This window comes from Liolophura sinensis, chromosome 8 (genome assembly GCF_032854445.1).
Source record: "Liolophura sinensis isolate JHLJ2023 chromosome 8, CUHK_Ljap_v2, whole genome shotgun sequence".
Taxonomy (NCBI): Eukaryota; Metazoa; Mollusca; class Polyplacophora; order Chitonida; family Chitonidae; genus Liolophura; species Liolophura sinensis.
Genome location: NC_088302.1, coordinates 7,101,740 through 7,116,862, shown reverse-complemented (window position 1 = coordinate 7,116,862; position 15,123 = coordinate 7,101,740). Strand labels below are relative to the sequence as shown.

Sequence of the window (15,123 nt, the reverse complement as noted above, 5' to 3'; positions counted from 1 at the left end):
CGGTGAGGTGCTTTCGGAAAAAGCACTAAAGTCTGCCTTCAAAACTAGCTTTTTGCATATTCTGTAAGATTTTTTCCCATATCTGAATTAACTTGTTGAGTGAATTCTATAAGGAGGGTGATTAATGACTACATCGATCACGTTGAATGCCTGTGATGTGACGTGAACTTTTTCACGCGATACGGCGTTGGGTCTGAGTGGTTATTATAGAACCGCCTCACAATCAACAGTGTCAATATTTGCTTGAGCTTTGGGTGAAGTAGGTCTATCGTTATTAGAGAAAATACTACAGATTACGTAGTATAATATGTATTTTTATTTTATTTCCTTTAGAAATGTTTTCCACTCTATGATCGTCAACTTTAATTGAATCTCATGGTATATTTCATCGCCTGTAAACCTCGGTAGATTGATGGAAATGCCATGAACTAATGTCATCGCCCATTATTTTATCGCAGAAAAGCGAGCTATGTAAAAATCAAAATTGTTATATTTTAAGGCGGCTACAGTGTGTAAAGGGAGACAATTTATGAGACCCAAGCTTCTCTAAAACCTAGGGAGCTGTGTCCCATTAAGGCAGGTGGAAAATAAGAAAATGTGTAAAATACTTCCATTTGCTCCTTTTGAACTGTTTTTAAAAATAGTTCATTGCCTTTAAATGTTTCACTTTGGTGGTGGGCTTTATTAACCACACGCCTGTCATTTACAACGTCAGAAGCAGTCTTTCCCAATCTGTACACAGCATTTATTGTTGGAATAGGCCTTTTTACCCACAAGTAAAAGATTATCAGAGCAATGTTCGCATAAATTTTTCCAACAGGTAAATATAAAGAAAAAAAATGGGGAGTCTAGTCTACATTTTTGGCAAATGTCCTTTGGTTGTTTTTCCAGGTATCGAAGCTCATTATGCGATAGGACTGACCCCAAGAACTGACCTAAAGGACTAGGTACAGGGTCAGAGGTTAAGTGAATACAACTGTCTTCAGACATAAAGATATCTTTATGCGACTATGGCAGATGAAACGTGTGGCACCACGCCCCCCCCCCCACCACACACACACCCAACACCACCACCCCCCGTACCCCATACGCACACACACCCCCATGCACACACGCCCAACACCATCACCACCCGTACCCCATACGCACACACACACCCATGCACACACGCCCAACACCACCACCCCCCGTACCCCATACGCACACACACACCCATGCACACACGCCCAACACCACCACCCCCCGTACCCCGTACACACACACACACCCATGCACACACGCCCAACACCACCACCCCCCGTACCCCGTACACACACACACACACCCATGCACACACGCCCAACACCACCACCCCCCGTACCCCATACGCACACACACCCCCATGCACACACGCCCAACACCACCACCCCCCGTACCCCATACGCACACACACCCCCATGCACACACGCACACCCTTCCTCACTCAATACCCTCTAATGAGTATGAATTTACTTCAATTAGGTTGTTGTTTAACACTTTACTCACGACTTTTTCCTTTATACGACGGTTGTCTGCATTATTGGTGCATCTTATCTACACATATGCACATCAGACTGAGACATGTCATATTCACTCAATGCTCGACTGTGAAAACGGCCACACGGGTGCCGTTGACAACTTGTTGTCACCAAGGCCCCACAAGTAGTGAGAGGGTGGTGTGTGTGTGTAAGTGGGGAGGGAGTTGATAATTCAAGGAGCTAAAAACCTGTGCAATCGTTGAAACCTACACTGCGAGGAGTCAGGAAATTATAAAACAATACCTTTCATGTGGATATTGTCTGCTCGGGCTCACAAAAGTGAGATTCACTTGTTTAAAGCCTAATTTTGAAACCTTGTTGTGCCTGAAAAGAAGTTGTTGCAGTGATGACTCGTCTTCTTCCAATATGGAGTTTACGTCACACGTGTAAAAGTTCGTCTGTAATTTGCCGAAGATCGCTGCTTTACGCGAAGCGCTCAATTTTCCTCCACCTATAAAACTGACCCCCATCGTACTAGTAAAAAAGTCTGCAGCTGGCCTCAATGAAAATCAAATAAATAAAATAAAAAAATAAATAAAGCATGCTTTTCTAGGTTTTTATGGCAATAAGGGGCCGGTCAGGCAATCTTATAAGCGTAAAAAAGTTCGTCAGTTACGTGCCGTTTGACTTCATTTGACTCCAGGCACTCCGATTAATTTCTGATCATAAAATGAACCGTTGTCATAAAACTTGACTCTTCCTAAGTACCACACTGTACCTCAACCAAAATGAACAATAAACAAATAAATTTTTATTTGCATTTTGCGAACATAATATACGCAGGTGTAGGGTGTGATAATATATCCATAATGAGTTTATGTGAATTTGGAAGGGTATTCCTCTTTTGACCGACCGAACCCCCACCGATTTGGCCTCCCGGATACCGATAACACGCTCTGCCAATTTCTTTACGTCGACTGGCTGGATATTTTGGGCACAACGCTTTATATAGACTAGTCGTTGAATAGGGTCCTTTTCCGAATACGTTTCATATCAATTCAGACAATTTATTTATAACCAATGACTGATCCACTGCTATCAACTTTACTCGCTTATCTAGGGTGTGGAGGCCTCCGTGGCCGAGGTGGTTAGCATGCCATCGCGACGCAATAACCCGGCAGCCGAACTCTAGCGCGGTCATTGTTTCAGGCCTTACGTGGGAAGACCGTCAGCAGCCTGCGGATGGTCGTGGGTTTCTGCTGGGTTCCTGCCGGGTTCTTCCCTCCCACCATTATGCTGACCGCCGTCGTATAACTGAAATATTCATGAGTCCGGTGTAAAACACCACTTAAATAAATAAAATTTAATTTAATATTGACACGAAGAAAGGTAATTTAAAATGTACTTGTGGCGTATCCATTTTGATAGGAAGTGGCAACAGGTTGCCACGGCAGTTGATGTGTTTTCGATTCTGTTTTTTAAATGACGCTATCAAGACACAAAAATTGTTTTAAATTCAGATTACTTTTGACTTCTTTGTTCATTACACCATTCTCTTTACGCTAATTTTTGTTTTGAATTACTTTATTTTCTTTTTTTAATTTTGAACGTGTTTTAAATTTTATTTTGATGTAATTTTTTTTTATTTCTTTGAATTCATTTTGATTTTTTTATATAGGTTAAAAGTAACATTTCGATATTTTTTTCAGATCTTTTTCATCTGGAAAATGTTGACAACCCTTGTGCACCACTGTAATGTTTGAATCATGCATGAAGTCGACAATTGCCGTCAAATGTATTCTCCACGCCGATGGCTTAACCAATGAGGTCTTGAGTCTGAATCATAACCAGGGATTAATCAGTTACCTTCATATACTTAAATTGGTCTTTCCTTTCAAGTGTATGCAAGGACACACGGGTTAAATCCCTGTCATGGACACTTGTCCAATCATTGCGGGAATCGGTTTGTTTCTGTGAGGTACAGGAAGCATTTGCATACTTTGTAGATTTTCACACTGTTTCTGCTTGTAGGGCCTTGTTGAACGTGATCGTTCAGCGACGTTCTTCTGGTCGTTGAATTGCGCTACTTGAAAACCACTCGCCTTCCACCAATATAGTGTACATATCTGAATCTCACATATGCGGGAAAGTTCGATAGTAACATTCCAGTCCCTATCTAGTCTATATTCTATCAAATTGTTAATATTTCATGCGTAAGAATCTGTGTGCTTCTATGTGTCTATATGTTCTACTATCTCAGGCTATCTTAGGGAACGTCTTCCAGCACGCTGTGGATGATCGTGGGTTTACCCCGTGCTCTGCGCGGTTTCCTTCCACCATAATACTGGGCGTTCTCGTGAAATATTCTTGAGTAGTTGGTTAAAACACCAATCAAATAAATAAATATTTTTACTACCAGTGATTTCGAGAGAAGTGTTTTGACTGGATCGCAGACGTCTATGGTAAATAAATTTATTTATTTATTTGATAGGTGTTTTACGCCGTACCCAGGGATATTTATGGCAAATAAAAGACCGCTTTTCACCATTCAGCACACCATATATGAACATAACATGTTCATTTAAACGTTAAGCGTACATGTATTCGGATTAACAAAACAGCTTCGTGTATGAAGAGGGGCCTCCGCAGCTCAGTTGGTTAGCGTGCCAGCGCAACGTAATGACCCAGAAGCCTCTGACCAATGCGCCGCTGTGAGTTCAAGTCCAGCTCATGCTGGCTTCCTCTCCGGTACGTGGAAGGTCTACCAGCATTCTGCGGATAGTCGTGGGTTTCCCCGGTTTCCTCCCACCATAATGCTGGCTGGTCGTCACATAAGTGAAATATTCTTGAGTACGGCCTAAAACACGAATCAAATAAATAAATAAATAAAATCGTGTATGAAGCAATTCGCAAGCTATCTGTTACAAATGTATGCCTAATATGTAGAGCTTAATCATTCGGCAATGAAGTAGTGAGATCGACTCCGTTCATCTCACATTCCTCTTCTTTCGGCCACTGCTACCTGCATAAGTGACGAAACAATAACAATATTGTTAGTAATAGAAAATTTGTAATACATCCATAAACACACAAAATCAAAACTGATTAAATAAAAAATATATGTTCATCCACGCATGAATGGCTGCAAAACAACCATGAGCCTGACAAAACATGTTTGCGCGATCAACGTCAGAATGTCACTCGGATGTTCTCCGATGAATAACAAGCATTGTATGAACTTCTCTCCATGGCGAGGTGATAATAACACGAAATGGACAAAGAACATGGCGGGGCTGGGTAGGTACAAGCCACATTCACTGGCAACAGGCCATGCACTCTACACTGCGTTGTTCCTGTGAAGAGGGCATTGTTATCCGACAATAGGCAGATTCATGACGGACGTGGTCAAATTTGAGTCACTCATCAGACAAAGTCACCCATCAGGAACGCCTGGAATGACACATGAAAAGGACTCACACATCATTAAATTCTCGTCTTTCTTTGAACAGAAAGGATAACCATTCATCCAAAACCCAATAAACAGGGTTAAAGCGTTTTGGTCATATCACTGTAATTTACAAACCAGGCATGCGTTCAGTTATGTAAGATTCCAAGCTTGTCTCTGCCTGCACTAGGGCCTTCCGAGCCTATCACATACAAACAGACCACGCACTCGTCACTAGCCACTTAACACCATACGTGTATTCCTGCGCAGCAGACTGTCCCTGCTAACAATGGAAAATGTGTGAATCTTTCCATCATGTAGTTCCATACAATGCGAACTATTTTCCACCATCGCCTTTTTGAAGCTGTTGTGAGTTGTAAGGCAGGACTGGGGGATAAATACCGATCACTCTGAAGCTTTACTAATCAGTCAAGTCTCGATTCAGACAGCTCCACGGCGACACCTTCAAGTTCGACACAATGAGAGAAATCGTCCACCTTCAGGCCGGCCAGTGCGGAAAACCAGATCGGCGCTAAGGTGAGGCTCTTAAGTTATGAATGAGAATATAACTCAAGCATTATATAGTACATCGAACTGCAAACTATGCAGCTAAAACTCGCACAAAATAAACTCTGCTACCTTTCTTTTAGTTCTGGGAGGTGATCTCGGACGAGCACGGTATCGACCCGACAGGAACATACCACGGGGACTCTGATCTCCAGCTAGAGAGAATCAACGTCTACTACAACGAGGCTACAGGTATGTGTTTTTTTTTTGTTGTTTTTTTTTTGTCCTCATCACACAACCCATTAATAGATTAAGTAAAGCTGAGGGCCAACCATTTGTCCATTTATTAAAAATTAACAAAAGGTAACGCTTCAAACGAGTATGGAAGAGAGCACAGGTAATAGATATGTATATACAATAACAAAACAGAAAACCACCCTTGTCTGAATTTGCAATGACAATCTACATGGCTTTTAACACGAGATGGCTAACAGAATCATCTCACAAAAACGACTGTGGCCTGCAATTTGAGAATTTAATCATGATCTTGTAACACATTTGTATAAGTAGATTTAACCAGTACTTATGAGCAGATAAACAATGTGCTTTGTCAGGATTACACCGCAGATGTCCAATGTAAGGCCATATCGGGTGGGTATTTGGGGGTAAAATTGTCAGTTTAGATTAACCTCTGAACTTTAATGACATCTGACATCTTTGCTGACTGTCAGCTAAAGTGTTACGTCTTACAGATCAGCTTTCTTTCTGAGAGATCCGTGAGCCAGTAATTTCATAAACATAACACAGGTAGTACCATTTGTAATTTCACAATGTCAAAGGGGGGGGGGGGGGGGCTAACCTCCTTTCTTTGTGCATCTTTATCTCTTGAAAATAAAAAAAAAACGCTTATAACGTGGTCAGATTTGGAAATGGTCAAAGGCATTCATTAGTTCGTCCAATTTTCTTACAGGTGGTAAATATGTACCCCGTGCTGTCCTCGTCGATCTGGAGCCCGGTACCATGGATTCCGTCCGATCTGGTCCATTCGGTCAGATCTTCAGACCAGATAATTTTGTTTTCGGTCAGAGCGGAGCCGGTAACAACTGGGCCAAGGGTCACTACACGGAAGGGGCTGAACTTATAGATTCGGTTCTTGACGTGGTGCGAAAAGAAGCAGAGAGCTGTGACTGTCTGCAGGGGTTCCAGCTCACCCAGTCTCTGGGTGGAGGTACCGGATCTGGAATGGGTACTCTTCTCATCAGCAAGATCCGAGAGGAATACCCTGACCGTATCATGAATACATTCTCCGTTGTCCCCTCGCCAAAGGTAGGTGTTTTGTATTACCTCTGACCATTTATCGGTTATCACATTGTCGTAACCGGGCCTCCGTGGCCGAGTGGTCAGCGTGCTAGCGCAGAATTTGTGACTGAGGACCCTTTCAATGCGGTCGCTGTGAGTTCAAGTTCAGTGCATGCTGGCTTCCTCTCAGGGCGTTCGTAGGTACGTGGAACAGCAGTCAGTGGATAGGCATGGTTCTCTACCAGGTTGGGCCCGGTTTCCTTCCATCATATTGCTGGCCGCCGTTGCATAACTGAAAGATCCTTGGGTACTACGTAAAACACCATTAATAAACATTGTGATCGCTGCTCTGGTTTTACTCTTCATGATGTAGCCTATTGTTATGTGGATAATTCCTACACCTGTTCAATTATGTTTACGATGTCAGCAGATCCACTGATTTCAACCAGAATATCAAGTTTCTACTTGAGTTATAGTGAGTATCGGAGGATTTTTATGTATTGGAAACAACCTTTAAAAGAGGGAAACTGCAAAGAGTTTTTTTAGCTTTTAAGAATATTTCTGCCATGCTTTTTTGAAAAACCTGTTTCACAATTGAACAGTTTGGACTGTGATAGTTATATTCATAAATAGTTAAATAAAACGAAAATACTGAGAATGAGATGCTATCTTATTTAATATGTGAAATGAAATATGTCCCAACTAGAAACTTGTAGATGTATTTATGATTACTGTTCATATTTATAAATGTGCTGTTATTCAGGTGTCAGACACAGTTGTGGAACCCTACAACGCCACCCTGTCCGTACATCAACTGGTCGAGAACACAGACGAAACTTTCTGTATAGACAACGAGGCTCTCTACGACATTTGCTTCCGAACCCTGAAGTTGACCACCCCGACATATGGGGACTTGAACCATCTGGTTTCAGCCACAATGTCCGGTGTGACAACCTGTTTGCGATTCCCCGGTCAACTTAACGCTGACCTGCGTAAACTGGCTGTCAACATGGTACCCTTCCCCCGTCTCCACTTCTTCATGCCCGGATTTGCTCCTCTCACCTCCAGGGGTAGTCAACAGTACAGAGCCCTGACCGTCCCAGAACTCACCCAGCAGATGTTTGACGCCAAGAACATGATGGCCGCTTGCGATCCCCGTCATGGCCGTTATCTGACAGTGGCTGCCATGTTCCGTGGTCGTATGTCCATGAAGGAAGTTGACGAACAGATGTTGAACGTACAGAACAAGAACAGCAGCTACTTTGTCGAATGGATCCCCAACAACGTCAAGACCGCCGTCTGTGATATTCCACCCCGTGGTCTCAAGATGGCCGCCACATTCATCGGTAACAGCACAGCCATCCAAGAGCTGTTCAAGCGAATCTCCGAGCAGTTCACTGCCATGTTCCGTCGTAAGGCTTTCCTGCATTGGTACACCGGTGAGGGTATGGATGAGATGGAGTTTACTGAGGCCGAGTCCAACATGAACGACTTGGTGTCCGAGTACCAACAGTACCAAGACGCCACGGCCGAGGAGGAGGGAGAGTTTGACGAGGACGAGGAAGCTGAAGAGGAGACATAATATTGCTGACCCAATTAAATCTATCAATTCACTGGCAGACACATTTTTTAAAATTATTCTAAGTAATATTAAAGCTTTAAAAGACAGTTTTTTAGTTATTGTTATTATTTACATATATGAGAAAATATGGACAACACATTACGATAGCGTTATTATCGAATCCTTGAGAAATGAGCAGATATGGATTCAATGCTAAGTTTTGTTTTTGCGTGTGGGAAAGCCTTGGGCATCCGTTAGCAATAAATCATATAAAGTAGACGTTAATGTCCTATAGATATGAACAGGTGTGGTCTCGCCTTGCGTGATGAGAGCTGCAATAAAAGAGCGCATCCTACTCAAATTTCAAATGTATTGGGAAATAACATCCGTCAATCTTTTAATGGCGTATCTATGGACTTTCTGATTGTCGAATTGGATTAGTTAATTAGTTAGAATTAAAATGCTTGATTTTTCATTGATCAGTATGTAATGCGTCAACATGAAAATACGTTGATTTTTAGCGTATTAAATCCGACGTCACTTTTTTGAGTACTGTGGAATGTGTACTTTGTGATCTGTCAAAACCCTTTCGTCATTCAGAAACACTTTGCGCAAATGAATCTATTTGTCAATGGACCAGTGTGCTGAGGTATAGTTTGGTTTGTTCGAAGATGGTCCAGTCTGTCCAACTTATTTGTCTTATAAGGTTAAACAGCAAATAAGTTTGGTTTGGTCCTACCCTGCTCCCATTTTATACTCTCCTCGAGGAAATGTCCAGATTCCTCTGTCTACACACTTGATCTGTGCTGAAAAAGTGTGCAAATCCTACTGATATGGTAATGGACAGGTAGCTAATTAACCTAATCTACGCTGATCAATCCAAATCTTCGTAATGTGTGTTAACTGTAAAGAAAGCCTTCCAGAAAGCCTTCTTCAGTTAACGTAGCACGTGGAAAATCATCTCACTTGATGGTTGTCAGTTAACGTAGCAAGTGGCAAATCATCTCACTGGATGGTTGTACATATGACGTCAAACCTTAAACATTTATAGTGCATTGTCATGTTATAGGACATAACATCACACCCAGCTACTGTATTTCAACTCCTGAATAAAATCCTTCCGTGAGTGACACCACACTCACGTTATTCTGTTATTTGACATAGGAATGACACCACATACAGGTTATACTGTAAGTTGACACAGGAAGGACACCATACAAACGTTATTATGTAAGTTGATCCAGGAATGACACCACATACGGGATATTCTGTAAGCTGACCCAGGAATGACACCTTACCCAGGTTACACCGTAAGTTGACCCATGAATACACCACACACAGGTGATACCGTAAGTTGACCCAGGAATGAAATAACACATAGTTTATACTGTAAGTTGACCCAGGAATGACACTACACACAGACTATAATAGAAGTTGACCCAGGAATGACACCACACACAGGTTATACTGTAAGCTGACCCAGTAATGACACGACATATAGGTTATACTGCAAGTTGACACATGAATGACCCCACACGCACGTTATACTGTTATTTGACACAGGAATGACACCACATACCGGTTATACTGTAAGTTGATCCAGACATGACATCACATACAGGTTATACTGTAAGTTGACACAGGAATGACATCACACACTCGTTATACTGCAAGTTGACCCAACTCTTGACTCTGGTAGGGCCAGTTGGCTGTACTTTAATCCAGAGGTATATATACTTTTAATATATGTATGTGTGTGTTTTTTCCCTCGTACATTTATTTGCAAATTCTGACTCTGCTCTCCATGCTGCAAGTCTTTAATGACACGGGGATGATTCCACACACACGTTATACTGTACGTTGTCCCAGGAACGACACCATACACACGTTGTACTATAAGCTGACACATGAATGACACCACATACACGTTATACTGTAAGTCGACAGAGGAATGGCTCCACACAGAGGTGATACTGTAAGTTGACCCAGGAATGACACCACACACAAGTTATACTGTAAGTTGACCCAGGAATGACACCACATACAGGTCATACTGTAGTTGATCCAGCAATGACGTCACACAGTTTATTCTGTAAGTCGACACCACATTCAGATTATACTGTAAGTTAACCCAGCAATGACGTCACACATAGTTTATACTGTAAGTTGACACAAAAATGACATGACGACCAGTTTAAACCAAGTAAACACAGGAAAGTTGAATTTTAATCTTAGGTTTACTCAATTGACCTATATGTAAGTCAAAAAAGGTCACACCCACCGCATTGGTAGAGGATCTTGGGACGTGTGCTGCGCTGGTACGCAAATCACACGAGCTCGGTGAAGTGGACACAGACCCCCATTACAACTTCCGTTTTTCGGTAGGGACGATTGTAGTTCTGTGAATTTTAGGGTATAACGTCTTTTTTTTGCTCCTAGGCGTCCATTTTTGGTGCACAGGTGCATGCTTGGTATTAAAATGCTGGAAACTGTCTAAACTTTGAGCAGTTATGAGCTTTATTTATGAAAGTTTGAAATTCTGGGCGAGAGGACACAAGGTGTGAGGTAGTGATGAGGCTGCGAGTGACGTCCCCTTGGCGTTGCCAGGCACGCCTCCCAGCTGCCTGCATGGAAAGGTCCAGATTTTGACGGTCAACCTATGTCAAGATTTTTATGGCTTCTTTCTCACAGGCTGGGCCAGGCATGCACCAAAGCTTATTAGCCACGGAATGTTTGGGACTGAGCTACAGCGCTAGACGTTAACATTGTCGCTTATGGAAAATTAATGGGGGTCCGAGGCCAAGTTGGCACAAGATTCCAAAACATACAACTCTATGTTCGTACCTGCTCGTGCTGCATTCTGGCGAATGTGGTGTTGAATGTGTTGGAATCTTGCGCCAACATCACCGACCTAATCACCAAACCTATTTGGGCATTGTACACAGCGTGTAGCAAGGGTCTTATTTAAAGCACGCAAGATAATTAAGTCCGTCAATTTGTATACATTATTGTTTCGCGCTATAGTCTACTGTATAGACATTTCTGCGTTGACAAAGCTGGGATTTATTTATATGTTGTTGTTTTTTTTTTCGCCGTACTCAAGAATAGTTAACTTATATACGAGCATTATAGCGGAAGAAAACTGGGCAGAGTCCGTGGGGAAAACACGACCGTTCGCGGGGAAACACCACAGTCCGCAGGTTGTTGGAAAGCCTTCACACTTTTGGCTGGAGAGGTAGCCAGCATGAGCTGGGCTTGAACTCACAGCGGTCACATTGGTGAGGGGATCGAAAAAGACATGAACATCTTTAAATATTTTTCTAATTTAGTAGGATACCCGTCAAAAATAGACATAACATTTGATATTGAATCATGAACTGCCGCATTACGATGGTTAGTTGTACGGAACCCGCTTATCGTCCGTTTGTTGCAGACCATATGGGGACATGTGACGTGGTAATGGTATGAAGTATATGCTTAGAGAATTGGTCACCTGCACTCGTGCAGATTTAGATACAGAAGTGTCCCATTCCAGATACTGTGCCACGTTACCCTCGCCATCTTAGCTGGTTGGATACCGACTACTGGTGGCACAGGATCAAGGCCAACGGATCACGAAGTAATTTTTTTTTTTAAATTAGGACTTAAAACTTCAAATATTGCTCGACAACATAAATTCGGAGTAAGTTAAGGAAAAACGTACAAAATTTAACGATTAAAATTTCGACTCCAGTCGAAGATCGCGGGCTAGGATTATAACCTGAAAATGGTGGTAGCCGATAGTTAGGCGAGATGGCGGATCAGACATTTTTACTTTATTTCTGCACTGGTCAAGATAATTTCGGGGGTTTGTTAATCGATCGGTCAATAAGTTGACGTTCCCGCAACTTTTCCTCTCGTAATACGAGAGAACCAAGTTACCAGTTTACTCACAAATGGTCATTGAACAATAGACTACAGAAAGGATGGACGCTATAGCACCTTTAGGCGGGAAAGGCGCCATATGTATTATCCACCCTGGTCCCTTTAAGAACGATAAGCAGCAATGTAGAAATAAGATTTTTTTTATAGAACTTTTACGTTTTATTTCAAAAGTTTCGAGGGTTGACATGATTGTTAAGCAACTCTAGTCCTTTGTCCGCTAAATAAACTGGACTTTTCAAAATGTATTGAAGACACCGTCCGTGTTTATCCAACACACAAAATACAAAAGCTTACCAAACTAAGGAATTAACATTACATTTACCTGAGAAAGCTTTGAATTACCCAAAATTTATTCCAGTATAAGTTTATAAAAGTTTTGGTCGTGATTTTTTGTTTGTTTTGATCAGTTGCGCTTTCAATCTTCTTCTGCCTCCCCTTCCTCGTCAAACTCTCCCTCCTCCTCGGCCGTGGCGTCTTGGTACTGTTGGTACTCGGACACCAAGTCGTTCATGTTGGACTCGGCCTCAGTAAACTCCATCTCGTCCATACCCTCGCCGGTGTACCAGTGCAGGAAAGCCTTACGACGGAACATGGCAGTGAACTGCTCGGAGATTCGCTTGAACAGCTCTTGGATGGCTGTGCTGTTACCGATGAATGTGGCGGCCATTTTGAGACCACGGGGTGGAATATCACAGACGGCGGTCTTGACGTTGTTGGGGATCCATTCGACAAAGTAGCTGCTGTTCTTGTTTTGTACGTTCAACATCTGTTCGTCGACTTCCTTCATGGACATACGACCACGGAACATGGCGGCCACCGTCAGATAACGACCGTGACGGGGATCGCAAGCGGCCATCATGTTCTTGGCGTCAAACATCTGCTGGGTGAGTTCTGGGACGGTCAGGGCTCTGTACTGCTGGCTACCCCTGGAGGTGAGAGGGGCAAATCCGGGCATGAAGAAGTGGAGACGGGGGAAGGGTACCATGTTGACAGCCAGTTTACGCAGGTCAGCGTTGAGTTGACCGGGGAATCGCAGACAGGTTGTCACACCGGACATTGTGGCTGAGACCAGATGGTTCAAGTCCCCATATGTTGGGGTGGTCAGCTTCAGGGTTCGGAAACAAATGTCGTAGAGAGCCTCGTTGTCAATACAGAAGGATTCGTCTGTGTTCTCGACCAGCTGATGGACGGACAGGGTGGCGTTGTACGGTTCTACAACTGTGTCCGACACCTGTGGCAGAAGTGAAATTCCGTTTTAGAAATTGATCAAATTGATCCCGATAATGAGAAGATAAATAAATAAATGAAATAAATAAATGAAATAAATAAATAAATGAAATAAATAAATAAATGAAATAAATATATATATATATATATATATATATAGATCTGGTCATGTAATATATAAATTCTTTTGGAAGGGGGGGGGGAGGTATTTATGCATTTATCAGTCGAAGTAAGTTGTACATTGTATGTACACTGTAACAGTACATTGTATTCAGTTGGGAAGTTTAAGTCCTATAGGGCATTGTTTCAAGTTAAACTTACAAACACTGAACGTAATTTACCTTTGGTGAAGGGACGACGGAGAAGGTGTTCATCACCCTGTCGGGGTACTCCTCTCGGATCTTGCTGATAAGAAGGGTACCCATTCCAGACCCGGTGCCGCCACCCAGAGAGTGGGGTCAGCTGGAACCCCTGCAGACAGTCACAGCTCTCGGCCTCCTTCCTCACAACGTCCAGAACGGAGTCGACCAGTTCGGCACCTTCCGTGTAGTGGCCCTTGGCCCAGTTGTTACCGGCACCGCTCTGACCGAAAACAAAGTTATCCGGTCTGAAAATCTGACCGAATGGTCCGGAGCGGACAGAATCCATGGTACCGGGCTCCAGATCGACCAGGACAGCACGGGGCACGTACTTGCCACCTGATAATACAAAAAGGATAAAAAAAGTGGGATACTATTTTCCAAAACGCATAATAAAAAAAAAAAAAAAAAAAAAAAAAAAAAAAAAAATCTGCAATTGTCGTTTTTATGACCGTATAAATTGGTTTTAATTCCTTTTAAGTGAATTTGTTGCACTACAGAAGCTTTATATCGATCAGAATATAGTTTCCAGACGAAAACAAAAACAAACAGCAACCAGAACTAAGAATCCCTTGCTGTCGACACAGTATGCAACGTTGTACCTAATACATAAAATGCCCTATAGTTGGTAAAGCTAATTGAGATGTACCGGCTCTCAGAGACTCGCCTTCACGTTAACCGGTAATTAAAAGTATTCCCTTGGGCGTTGCCTTGCACGGAGGGGCAAAAAGGACACAAAAATAGGACTTTTAGTAGGTATTACAAATCCTTATCGCGCATCGTGGAAAGCCAGAATGAACGCTTATGGCGCTTCCTGCGAATCCCAATGTGTAAATCGGAAGCCCTTACCCGTGCAGAAGATACGGAATTTCATGCGGCACGCTTTCATATACTACATCTATTACAGTAATAAGTAGATGTGAAAATAGAAGGAAGGAAATTGTACAGTTTTAAGAGCTGCCCTACCCCATTTTGGTTTTTCAGTCACTTGGTTAGAAATATGAACGAGTATACCAGAATCAAAAAAGATGGCAAACGATTCTAGGGATCAGATTTATTCTACAGGTCCTATTCTTACTGCTGTCTCCCTTTATTTTACAGGTATAAGTGTATTTAAGATTATTGTACTTGTGAATTATGCTTGGTTCCTCGGTTGATTTTTCTGTCTCCATTATGCCCGTTTGTTTTCTGCACAATCCAGGAAACCGGTGTCTCTTTACACTACTTTTTGGATAGGTTATTTCTAAAGGAAGGGTTCCCTAGTTAAATAGCCATGGAAGTCACGGGTGTATACGGTTCCTTTAG

At 42.5% G+C, this 15,123-nt stretch overlaps 2 pseudogenes; one reads left to right on the top strand and one right to left on the bottom strand.

Annotated features, from left to right (window-relative positions):
* Positions 1 to 5,420: 5,420 nt before the first annotated feature.
* LOC135473949 (tubulin beta chain-like) lies at positions 5,421 to 8,329 on the top strand (annotated as a pseudogene).
* A 4,318-nt stretch (positions 8,330 to 12,647) lies between these two features.
* The window catches only part of LOC135474120 (tubulin beta chain-like), a 5,648-nt pseudogene continuing 3,172 nt past the window's right edge, over positions 12,648 to 15,123 (bottom strand).